Consider the following 12,738-nt stretch of genomic DNA (forward strand, 5'->3'; position numbering starts at 1 on the left):
ATTATTTATAACATGTGTACATATATAAACAAAAATGTATGCATGTATGTTGTATTTGTATAGTATTAATGACGTCCGCAATATTTTAATAGAAGCATTCAAGCAAAAAAGTGTTGGTGTCAAAAAATTATTTTTCGATTCGTTTAGAATATGCGAATACATTGTATGGATTACTAAAAAAAAGCAGTAAGCTTTCAATGCATTTAATAATATACGCGTACATATAAACTAAGATATACATGCGTACATATGTATGTACATATTTATTTACTACAAACTTATATGCATGACTTTGCGTACATATGCAAATGAATGGAATACAACAATAAATTATGCATGAGTTGAGCTGTTGCGCACAAGCCCAGTAAACCTTAGAAAATGATCGTACCACCAAAAATTAATATATTAAATAAAGCGAAGGAGATAAAGTTAGCAGCAGCAAAGCGCAAAGCCAAATTTAATAGTATTCATAGAATGATGAAGAGAACTAAATAAGCGCGAGCACGAGTTCGCAGTTTTTTCGTATACGCTAGAGCTTCGTTTAGAAGGCGCAAATAAAGATTTCACTTTCAAAAACAAAAAAAATAAATAAATGGAGTATGAGTCGAGATATTAATGCCTTATTAGCAGAGAAGTTTTTTCCATAACACATGGACTGAAAAAGTCCCGAGCCTAACAAAAAAAAAACACGCCAAAATTAGCTTTAATCGACAACGTAATAACACTCCATCAAGAACAACGCAATCATTCCAACGCCGCTCTAACATTTTAATACCAATTTTCTTGAACGATTTATCTTTTGCCACAAATTAGGCCTCAATTTCAGCGATAACCTCTTCCTTCGAGTGAAATTTCTTCCCGACGCGCATTTTTTTAGGTCGGCGAACAGCCGGTAAACGCTGGAAGCCAAATCTGGCGAATAAGGTGGATGTGAGAGCAATACGAAGTTCAATTCATGTAGTTTTGCCATTGTTTTGATTGATCTGTGACATGGTGCGTTGTCTTGAAGAAATAAAATAATGAGCAATTTTTTACCAACTTAAAGCATGCCCTTTATTTTTTTTATTAAAATCATTTCATATTTAAACTGAATTTATTTTTATATTAAAATTCATTAGGCTATAAAACTGCATAAATATGTACATACATAATTGACGCTTAAACCCTTTTTGCGCGTTTGGCCGAGCTCCTCCCCAATTTGCGGTATTCGTCTTGATGTTACTCCGCAAATGGAACACTCAGACAGGCAAAAGTTTTATATAAGGAGCCTTTTTTATGGCAGAAACGTACCTCTGATTAAGTACCATGGAATTGGGATAAAAAGTTTGTGGAATTTTTTTTTAATTTTTGAAAAAAATTTCATAAACAAAAAATATCAAAAAATAGTCAACACTTGTCAAAACAGTGATGCGGTACTATTTGTCGTGGGCTGTATGCACTTGTAAGTTAGGTTTGATTATGTTAAGCAGTTGCTAAAAAAGATAAAAGTGTTAATTTGAACGTGAATTATAAATTCGTACTTTGTGGCACCAATTAATGGAGTAAAAGGAAGCAGAAAAGAGATTTCGATTAGGTGATAGTCGAACGATGACTAGTTGCGTCAGTGGTAACTCTCTTTGTACTGATAGAAAAATAAAATAAATAAATGGAAAATAAAATAAATAAGATAACAAATAAGTAAATAATAAAATAAATAAATTCGGCTGACGTCTAATATCTCAAACTGTTATTTACATCTCTATAATATAAGAAAAATATATTTAAAAAACCCACTAGTACCACAGGCGATATTTACCTCTCTAAGAAATAATAATTTATAAGTTAAAAAAAAATATTAATTAATTCTTTTAATTACATAATGAATACAGTTATTCGGTTATATGCAACATAAATAATTTAAATATTTTTTTAAATATTTTAATACAAAATTTTAAATGTTTTGTTTTTAATCCAAATATTTTTTCCAATTATTTTTAATTACATGAATAATATAATAATCCTAAACTATTTTTTTGAAAGTATTAAAAAATAGCAAAGGCAGTTGGCAATGTTTGTAAGTACTTATTTTTCTTCATTGCATTTACAAGTGTTTACTCGCGTACTGATTTGGATTTCAGTTATTTAATACTAACTTATAAATATTTCCGCAAAAAAATTTAAAAAAAACGTGTTTTTGAGCTACGGTACTTCAAACTCGCGCTATGTTATACCAAAATCCTATAGGCTATAAAACTGCGTATCCCACATTTTTTTAAAAAATTTTATGATGAAACAGTGAGTATTTTTGATAAAAAATTGTAAATTTTTTTTTTTATTTGCACAAAGTTTGAAACTTTGATTTGTGCGGTGTTTACAGGAGAAACAACGGTATGGAAAAATGTAAAAACATACTTGAATAAGATGGAAATAAATTATCAAAATTTATCTGGCGCTATAGCTATTTAATGCAGTGTAAGCCACATATCATAGTAAAACTGCAGAAAAGTTAAAAGCAGTTGTCCCTTGCCCACAAAAGAGATTTAACTGCTTACCACGCAAACTAAAGATATTCACTATACTTACATATACATATAAGTAATATAAAACATACATAGTTGATTGCGATATGTTCGTTCATTGGCTGCACTTAAGCAGAAATGCGCCTAATGCGATTTACATATTCATGCAATTTTATGCGTGGAAACATGCAGACACATTACGTACTCGCACATTCGACACATGCATGGCTAAACTTCTATATTTTTACAGTACTTCTAATTCTAATTCTAACGACATGACAACAACCAAGTAGAGAATACAACAGCACATAGCCACTTGCTAGCCATGCCCGCATAGTGAGAAAATGCTCCAATGTACCAAATTAGGTCTGCAGGCCTAGCATTCATAGCATACTATGGTAGCAGTAGCAGTTGAATGTATAAACTATTAGTTGCTATTCGATATTTGACGACGTGTTTGAGTTTTTTAGAAGTAGGCACATTTCGAAATTAATATGCTAAGTGCGTTGCTCTTGGCTATCGGCCATCATCGATTGGGGAGTCTACTGTTGTTAGTGTGGGTTATATTGGATTTGTGAAACCACTACAAAACAAGGAAAAAAAAAATTAAAAAAAAAAAAAAAACATATGTCCCTCAAAGAATAAAACCCATCGACGGAAAATCATTTTTTTTAAATATATTTTTATACCTGCAAAAATTTTAGAATGAAGTCTCAGAACAGGATTAATTCAATGCAAATATGACTACCAACCTCATACGCTATAAAAGGTTTTCTAATATGAACGGGTCAATGTTGACATGGCTGAGGCCTTTTGTAAAATATTGTTGCTTATTTTTCCTTTAGTAATGCCGTTTCATATAGTCGCATCCCAAGATTAAACGTCCTCGAATCGTATCTGGGAATATATTAATATCATCATCATTGTAGGCAAGGCGGTCCGGGTTGAATCTCGACATCCTTCAATAACTTCGACCAAGAATCTCGATCCTTTGCATACTTCTTTCAGTTTCCCAGCCCAAAGATATTGGCGTCGTTATTAGCTGTGTCAATCCAGGTTTCCTCTGGGCGACCCCTTTTATAAGGCACATAGAGCTTACTATTTCTTTCAATTTCATTTGGGTTCATCCTCAAAACATGTCCAGCCCACTTAAGACGCTGTAGTCGGCGATTTTGAAGCCATCTAGCTCAGCTCGGCATTCATAGACATTGTAATATAGGCGATATTTGACGCGATCTATCCCCACCGATCCAAGGAGGCGGCGTAGGATTTTCCGGTCAAATATATTAAAATCATTAATATCACTTTTCCTTCAATCTGATTCGGCTACACGCACCGATATGTTCGATTTTGTCACAAACAATTTAATGATCTGCTGATGTTGCTTGGGAGAGGTACTTTTTTTGGTCTCGACCACGGACGTCGGTAACGTTTATAACTTCAGCATATCATTGATTTATGAACGTCTTTGACTTCTTCAAATATTCTTCTGCAGATGCGCGTGCAATTTTTGGGCCTTTAGGGTGTGTACGTAGAGACACTACTTCAAATCGTCTTTCGTATGCGGAACTCATTTTCCAAAAACAACATAGGTTTTCTAAATATCTCACAAAGCTAATAAATCACGACATGTGATTGGAGAAGGGGAGGGTTACAAGATATAACTACTATATAACCTGGATCAGTTGAGCAAGAGTCTGTCGTGGACCTTCTATACTAAGGCATAACCAGTTTATAAACAGACTATTGGGAAAATTACGTATACTTGAACTACAAAAGGAACGTCGTAATGCAGTCATAGGAATTTTTTTCATAAGATAAATTATAATAATTTTACTTAAATTTACAGGGAACGCCCCTGGCCATAGTTGTGGATTTTTTTACAAGTTTGGGCTCATAATAAATTTGCTGACGGATTGAAACAGCGAGGGAACCTTTATCCAATTACAGGAAAGTTATTTCCAATAAAAGCGTGAACATGAAATTACGGTATCTTAAATGTTACGTTTGGTCTGTTTTGTCGTACGATGTGGAGGCATGGACACTAAAGGTGGCGAGTATGAATAAATTAGAAGCGTTTGAGATGAGGTGCTATCGGCGGATGATGCAGATATCGTGGACAGACAAAGTTAGTAACAAAGAAGTCTTAAAGAAATTAGTTGTTGTAACTTATTGTGCAAGGTAAAATGGAAGGCAAACGAGGAATTGGAAGGAAGCAAATGTGTTGGCTACATAACATAAGAGAGTGGACAGGATTAAGGACTATTGGGCAATTGGTTGAAGCAGCCCGAAGCAGAGAAAATTACTATAATATAATGTCTAATATTTTATAGTTTTGTTAAACATAAACAAGAAGAAAGATTTATTCATCACATTTGTATTAAAATTAATGAAGAATTTATTACTGTGGTCGCTTACATTCTGTTATAAGAATTTCCAAATAAAGAAGAAGAATAAACGGAATCCAGTCACTTTTGGTATTTAATAATACCTTCAACAATGCAACTAATACAGACAGAACAGTGCTATAGTTTTATTATAGCAAATACAGACTAGACTACAAATCTGAAATGAGTTTCTACTACTTGAATACAAATTTCTGTAAATATACGCGCATATATGTGTGCGTAATACAAATACACATAAACCAGGAAGTACTCTATTCCAAATATCAAATCCATGCCAATAAACTTGTTTGCCATTACATTTTTATGACCATCAAAATCACTTCTATGGCAATCAGTAGAACATAAAATCAGAGAAAAGAAAACATAAAAATACATACAATTGCAGATATTCTATATATCTCTCTTTAGCTTTTGTAGTTAAGTAGTAGAATCTAGCAGCTTCTGGAGTAGTCAGCAAATGACCAGTGCGTCGTCTTCTGCATTCACGAAGACTTTCATTACTTTAATTTGACTAGCTTTGTTGTTTTAGGCGCATATTTTTTATTAGTTGCATGCTTCAGTTTTTTTATTTTTAGTTTTTTTGTTTTTTAACTTACCTGCTCATAAACATATGCTTGCTTGCTTGCAGTGCACAAATTGGGCGCTTGCAACAGATATTGATAAGAAATTTATGGTGTGACAAATGCGATATTGAATTGCGATTTGTGCTGGTGAAAGTGAATGAGCAGTAAATCAAGAAAGAGAAAAATGTGTAATACATGAATTTTTGCAAATAAAAAAATAAACTCCCAAAGTACGCAAACAAGATTATTGTTACATGTAAGGCATTCGATTTTTATAGTTTTAAGACTCTAATAAAAGTTGCTGTTTTAATGTATGCAGTGCACCTATTTTCGAGCGCTTATATGTATGAAACATGAAACTCCTTTGCATTTTTTTATAAGAAGCATACAGTGGTTACATTTGTAGAAGCCAGCGGGAAGACTTCTTCCTTTGCCGGGATTGTCAATTGATCGACAAGGCAAATTCTCACTGATGGTAATTTTGAAAAATTGATATTAAACAAATCAATTTTGAAAACATTTACTTATACTGCTTCAGCTCATTGTGTCTTACTTTTACTCTTATTCTTCAAGAAGCAGTGTCATGTTACTGGAAAATGTTAACTATCACTAAAAACTTTCACTGTCACTAAATATTTAGGCGAAGTGCAATTTTAGGCGAAGTGCTATCACTAAATATTCCGTATTAATGAAATTCGTGTTTTAACTCCCACTGAAGAAGTAGTGGTAGTGAAATGCATATTGCATTTAGTTTTTAGTGCATTATGCCCAACCCTAGTAGAAGGCCGCAAGCTGCTATATAGGCTTTACTAACAACATCTAAGCAACCTACCTGCCCACGCATGCAGCTGCATATGTATTAAGTATGTACATTTTTTTCGATTTTTGTTTTCCGGATCAAGTTATTACATTCGCGGCGTTTCGGGACTAGTCGTGACGAGGAAGAGTATCCATACTCAAAACATCGCACGACAGCAGCCCAAGTCTGATTCTAGAAAACGCCGGACAGCTACAGAGAAAATGTTCTGCAGTGTCCTCATTCTCACGACAAGATAGGCATATTGGGTCGTCAATGATTCCCATGGTAGCCATATGCTCACCACAAGCATTGTGCCATGTGATTGCACCTACCAGTACTCTCAGGTCCTTTCTACTAAGTATTAGGAGGAAGGTCGCTAATTTCCTGTTTGGTTCTTTCACAAAGCACTTAGCTACTCTGCAGGAGCTCAACTCACACCAACGACTTCTATGTGTAGACCTCACGAAGTCTTCAATCCATAATTAAACCGATGCAGTATTGACCCCTAAGAAGGGTTTAGGGTACAGTGATGGTGTGCTTGCAGAACCTTCATTAGCCAGTTTATCAGTCAACTAATCGTTCCCTGTAATACCGCAGTGTCCAGGCACCCAAATAAGACAAACTTTGTAGTGTTTTGCAATACTCTTCAGTTTTGTCTTACATTCACTGACTAATAACGAAAAGAGCAGCGTGAGGTAGCAGGGGATCTTAGTGCAGATTGCATATCGCTAAAAATCCTACTACCCAGCCACTTTTTCGCAATCAGCCAAACAGAGCCAGATATATGCATGCATTGATTTTTATGGTAGAAGGAAAGCAAAACAAAAACGGTTGAAAATAGTCATATGTATTTGCCAAAAAATTAAATTTGCTGTTTTTGCTATAAAGAGGGATTTTTTATCTTTATTACATATGCTTCGTAAATTACAAATCCCGAAAATTCTGGTATTATTGCGAAGTAGTCCCGAAATTTTTGAGACTTAAAAAACGCCAGAACCCCGGTATTGACATTCCTAATATGCCAGTAATTATGTAAATGCAAGTTGTAACATTATGCAATTATTCTTCATCGCACCAACAAGCATTGGGAAATTTGAGCTTTGCAATGGCCTTGCGAATTAAATAAGTGCCATAAATTTTCTCTTTAACTTTTACATGTATTTTCTCTCAAAATGGCTCAAAACAAGTCTACTTCAGCACACGCTGACAGACAGTTGGACTACGCATTTGTTGCTGCTAATTAATTTTATTCACACTCACGTTTTTTGCATGTCCCCAGCACCCTGAAGGGAATAATCTGATAAATAATGACGTGGAAAAGTTTTTTGTATAGAACTTAATAGAGGAATTGCATTACACTTCAAGTAGAATTTCCCGGTGAGTTACCTTAATTCTACTAGAATAAACCGACGGAGAGGTAAAGTATGCGAGACGGGTAACATCATCGTGTAACTTTTGTCAAAACAGCCATAAAACGTTCCCCATGTAGTTTTGGAAAGTACTGCTGAAATAACATTCGAACGTAAACTGGTACTAACATAAATAAGTTACTTTACCTTTTTCGTTTTCAGTTCATTGTATAAAAAAATGTTATAAATCAAAGATCCAAAATTTGTACCGAATTCGAAAAAGTGTTACAAACATTTTCAAAGTTTTTTTTAGAACACTTCAGGTTATGCAGTTTTATAGCTCTATTTTATTACTCTTTACAATATGAGCAATATTTTTCATGCTGATTTTCGTTAATTTTTCTAAAAATATAGTTCATTGTATAAAAAAATGTTATAAATAAAATTCCAAAACTTGCACAAAACTAAAACAATAAAATTCACTTGTTTTTAGAAAACTTCTGGGTATGCAGCTTTAGAGCCCGTTCAATTCTAGGATCATCTTCATTATCGGTTCTTGTTTCTCTCATCAGAACATAAGACCTCAATTTTAGTATAATAAAGTTTAAGTTTAAAGTCGCTCAAAAATCGAGCTGATTTGAAAAAAAAAAAATTCTGCATACGATATTGAGCATTTTCTTCTTCTAAAAGACTTCCGAACATAACCACCACTATCTCGAGAGTTCCACTGCAATTTCCTGTGCGGACTTTATGGCTAATACTCGTTTCTTGTTTTTAACACACTTTTCATTCAAATAAATTTTAATGAAATCTACTTTATTAAATTACATATTGGCGCACATTTAATTATTCGCATATTTTTTTGCAAATCTATGCAACAAATCCATGTTGTATTGTATATTGTCAATCCAAGCATTTAATTAGCATGCAAATAAATTACAATTATGTATTCATACGCCTTACTAGCCACGATTGCAGTATAGCTATGTGAATTGTATGAATGAATGCGAATGTAGGCAAGGAAAGTAGACACTTGTTGGTAGCAATAGAGAAGGTGCGACAATTAATTACTTACATTAAATATTTAAGAAATAAGCGACAAGTCGAACTTACTTTAATACGAGACACGCAGTTATGTCGATATATGTAAAAACATACATATTTACATATAGCATACATTGATAAATACGTATATGTGAACGTGTGTGTGGGAATGTGGCTACTACGCCTAAAGCTAACAATGGACAAGGTATCCAACTGAGAAATCAAACATTACAAAGTAAATACCCTGTACCAAAAATTTCACCTTCACCGAAAAATTTCTTTTTTAATGATTGGTCTCGAACTAGTCCAAATTGAAAGCAGAATCTGACGTTCGTCACTGCTTGCTACAGAACGTATTTGAATATAAAATGAAAAGTTAAGGGAATCCAACTATGAAACTTTCAGGGAGTACTGGGGCGGACGGGCAAGTTCTATTATTCACTTGCGAGTGATTTTCAATGCGATTGCCAGGAAATTTCAACGAAATTCACTTGGAATTTATACTGAATAAAGTGAGGAAAAAATTAAAAATCTTAAATACAATTTTTTATGAACAAAAAAATGATAATTTTTTTTAAACAAAAAACAAAATATAATTATATTAAAATTTTACAAAATTATTAAATGTTTTTCCAATTTTTTTTTTAATATATTTTAAAAAGAAAAAAATTAACAAAAAGGAAATAAAATTTTTTTAAAAGGCATATTTTATATATTACTAAAACGAAAAAACAAATTAAAAGAAAAAATTTCTCTAGAAATATTTTTTATGCTAAAACGCACTTTAAATGGAAAAGATCCAAAGTTATTTCACTTTATAAAATTCTAAACCAAAATTTTCAAGATTCAATAAATTGCAGTTTGCTTCTTATTATACTTCATGAATCTGGGGTGTTTTTTAAAAATTTCTTCCAAAAAAATTCCTTTAAAAAGGATGAAGGAATAATAACAAAAAATATTTAATGTAGAAACAAAACAAAAAAATTAAAAAAAGTTTTAATTGTTGAAAAAAAATAAATTGAGAAAAAAAATTTGAGGGGCGCATTTTTCAAAAATGACAAAAACGAAATATTTTAATTTAAATATAAATTAAAAAAAATTTAAATGTTGAAATAAAATTTGTTTTTTTTAATATATTATGTTTTATGCTAAAAAGAAGAAAAAAACTAAAAAATTAAATTGAAGAAATTTTATAAGTGAGAAATTCTGTGAAATTCTCAAAATTCACACTGAATAAATTGAGCAAAAAATCTGCCGGGAGCATTTCTTCCAAAAAATTCTTTTAAAAAGTATATTTTAAAGAAAAAATAAAAAAATAAACAAAAAAAAAATTTGTAACGTTGAAATAAAATGTTTTTAAAACAGCTTTTTTTTAAATATATTATATTTTATGTAAAAAAAAAAACTAAACACCTCGGATCATTTATTGGATATATACCTCGATCATCAAACCGATACTCTTCTACGGTGTGGTTGTATGGTGGACAGCACTCGAAAAACGGTGCAGAGTAGCCACAATTGATCGAGTCCAAAGAACAGCCTGCCTCCTGATAACAGGATGCTTAAGTACAACACCTACTAAGGCTCTAAATACGTTGCTTCACTTGTTCCCTATCGATCTGGCTGGCAAAGCGATTGCAGCGAAAGCAGCGACACGCATGAATGCTATATCGAAATGGAATAAGTATTTTGGCCATATGGCCATACTGAACAGGAACACTGTTATCTCTTCCGACATAGACTATCATGTAAGTCTTCCATCACCACCCTTGCTATTCTCCTGTTCACTCCCAACTAGGGAAGAATGGAAGACAAATCTTACCGAAATCGATGGCCCTCTGATTATATATACAGATGGTTCAAAACAAGATGGCAAAGTGGGATTTGGAATCTTTTCCAATTCCCCTCACATCAATCTATCATTTAGATCACCCGACTACTGTAGTGTATTCCAAGCGGAAGTATGCGCTATCTGATATGCTGCGAAAACTCTCTTAGAAAATAGAACATCACTAGAGGATATCTGCTTTTTCACTGACAGTCAAGCGGCCGTTCGAGCACTCAGCTCCTCTTATACCCACTCAGATGTGGTTCGATCCTGTCTCTTATCTCTTAACGAGATAAGTGTTCAGAATTCTGTCCAAGTTATCTGGATACCGGGTCACAGTGGATTCGAAGGTAACTGCAAAGCTGATGAGCTCGCAAGAGCTGGAGCTGCGCAATCAAATGTTAGTAACTTACCCACAATCCACATTCCGCTCTCAACATGTAAAATGCTCATTGATCGAGAATTTCACAGCATTGCTGATCGGAGGTGGCGAGTGGAAACTACCTGCGTTACGACCAGACAAATCTGGCCATCCTACAATCTGAAACAGACAAAAACCCTTATAAGTCTTTCGAAACACGAACTAAGGCATATAACATCTCTCATCACCGGTCACTGCCTTTTGGGCACTCACGCACGTCGGCTCGGGGTTCCTCAAAACGACCTGTGCAGATACTGCGAGGACGAAGATGAGGAAGTATCGAGCAGGCATTTGCTGTGCAGTTGTCCCGGTCTAGCCAGAAGTCGACTCGCTCTTCTAGGCTCTCCAACAATTGACAATCTTTCAGTGCTCTCGGACCTGAAAATCGAATCTCTCATCAAATTCTCGAAACGAATTAATATCTTTGACCAAAATCTACAATAAAAATCTCGGTTAGGTGGGGAAATCATATAACATAATGATCTCTAGGGCAACACAACGGACCCAACTTGCGGTCTATGTGGCACTCCGATGCGGGGTCACCCTTAAACCAACCAACCAACCAAACAACAAATAAAAAAAAATTCAAATGTAAAAAATTCTGTAATTAACTTTGCCAAAAAATTTCAATTAAATTCACTGAATAAATTGAGAAAAAAATCTGATGGGAGCGTTTTTCAAAAACGTCAAAATAAAGAAAAACACAGTTTTTTTCCAAAAATAAATAATACTTTTCAAAAAATATAATTTTCTTCTAAAAATTTTAATATATATAAAACATTTTGAATTAAATTAGCAGTATTCGCACGTAATACTATATATGCGATTGTGAGCGACTTGTAAGCAACGGCGAAGCAGTCAATTCCTTCAACAATGATATCGTAAAGCGAGAGTAACCAGATGAATGTGGACTAGTACCATTCGAAATTAGGTTAGTCATGCATTAGTCCAGACATAGTCCAATACACTACATACATTTAGGTGCACACACGTTTTACATAGTCGTATAAGTGGCTATTTGCACTCGGACAGTCGCTTATCAAGCACACGACAAATCTTGATTCTAATTCAGATTTATTACTTTCCTCGAAAAGTCTTAATTTCTTCGACCAATGCAAGTAGTGGTAAATCAAGCAGTATTAGGTATCTATTTTAATTAAACTTTCGTTTTAAGTAAGACACAACAATAATTTGTACAAATATAGATTTCACTTCATTCTAAGTATTTTGTCTGCAATAAATTTATTTCGTATTATTACGCAATATACATATATATAGATATATATGGACATCCTATTATATGAGTGTCTGCACAAATACCCGGAGGCTAAGTTAAGCAAACATCAATCTTAATAAGAGGTGTTGTTAACACCAAGAAATGTAAGTAGCTAATTAAAAAAAAAAAATTATAATATTCTTGCCTCTGTAGAGTAGAGTAAATAAGTGAAAGTATATAAGAAAATATATTCCATAATATATATAAATTATAAATAAGGGTCTAACATATTAAATACAATTTTTATTTTGTGCAAACCTATTTTCTTTAAGCCGACATGAAATTTAGGGAAATTTCAAATGAATTTTTCAAATGAAGCACAGGCAGCCAGGCAGGTTTAGGTCGCACATACTTCATTTATTTCTTCTTAGAAATGTAAGACTACTCGTATAAACCTTTATGCCGCCTACTAAGAGAACATAAAAGATGGAACCTGACTTTCAAACACTTTTCTCGATAATATCTTGAGCCTTGGCTAAATTGAAAAAAATCAAACTTTTTTATAGTGAGAAGTTAACAGGAGATTTTGAGGAAGTTCAGATGGTGACAAGT

This window comes from Anastrepha ludens, chromosome 6, assembly GCF_028408465.1.
Source record: "Anastrepha ludens isolate Willacy chromosome 6, idAnaLude1.1, whole genome shotgun sequence".
Taxonomy (NCBI): domain Eukaryota; kingdom Metazoa; phylum Arthropoda; class Insecta; order Diptera; family Tephritidae; genus Anastrepha; species Anastrepha ludens.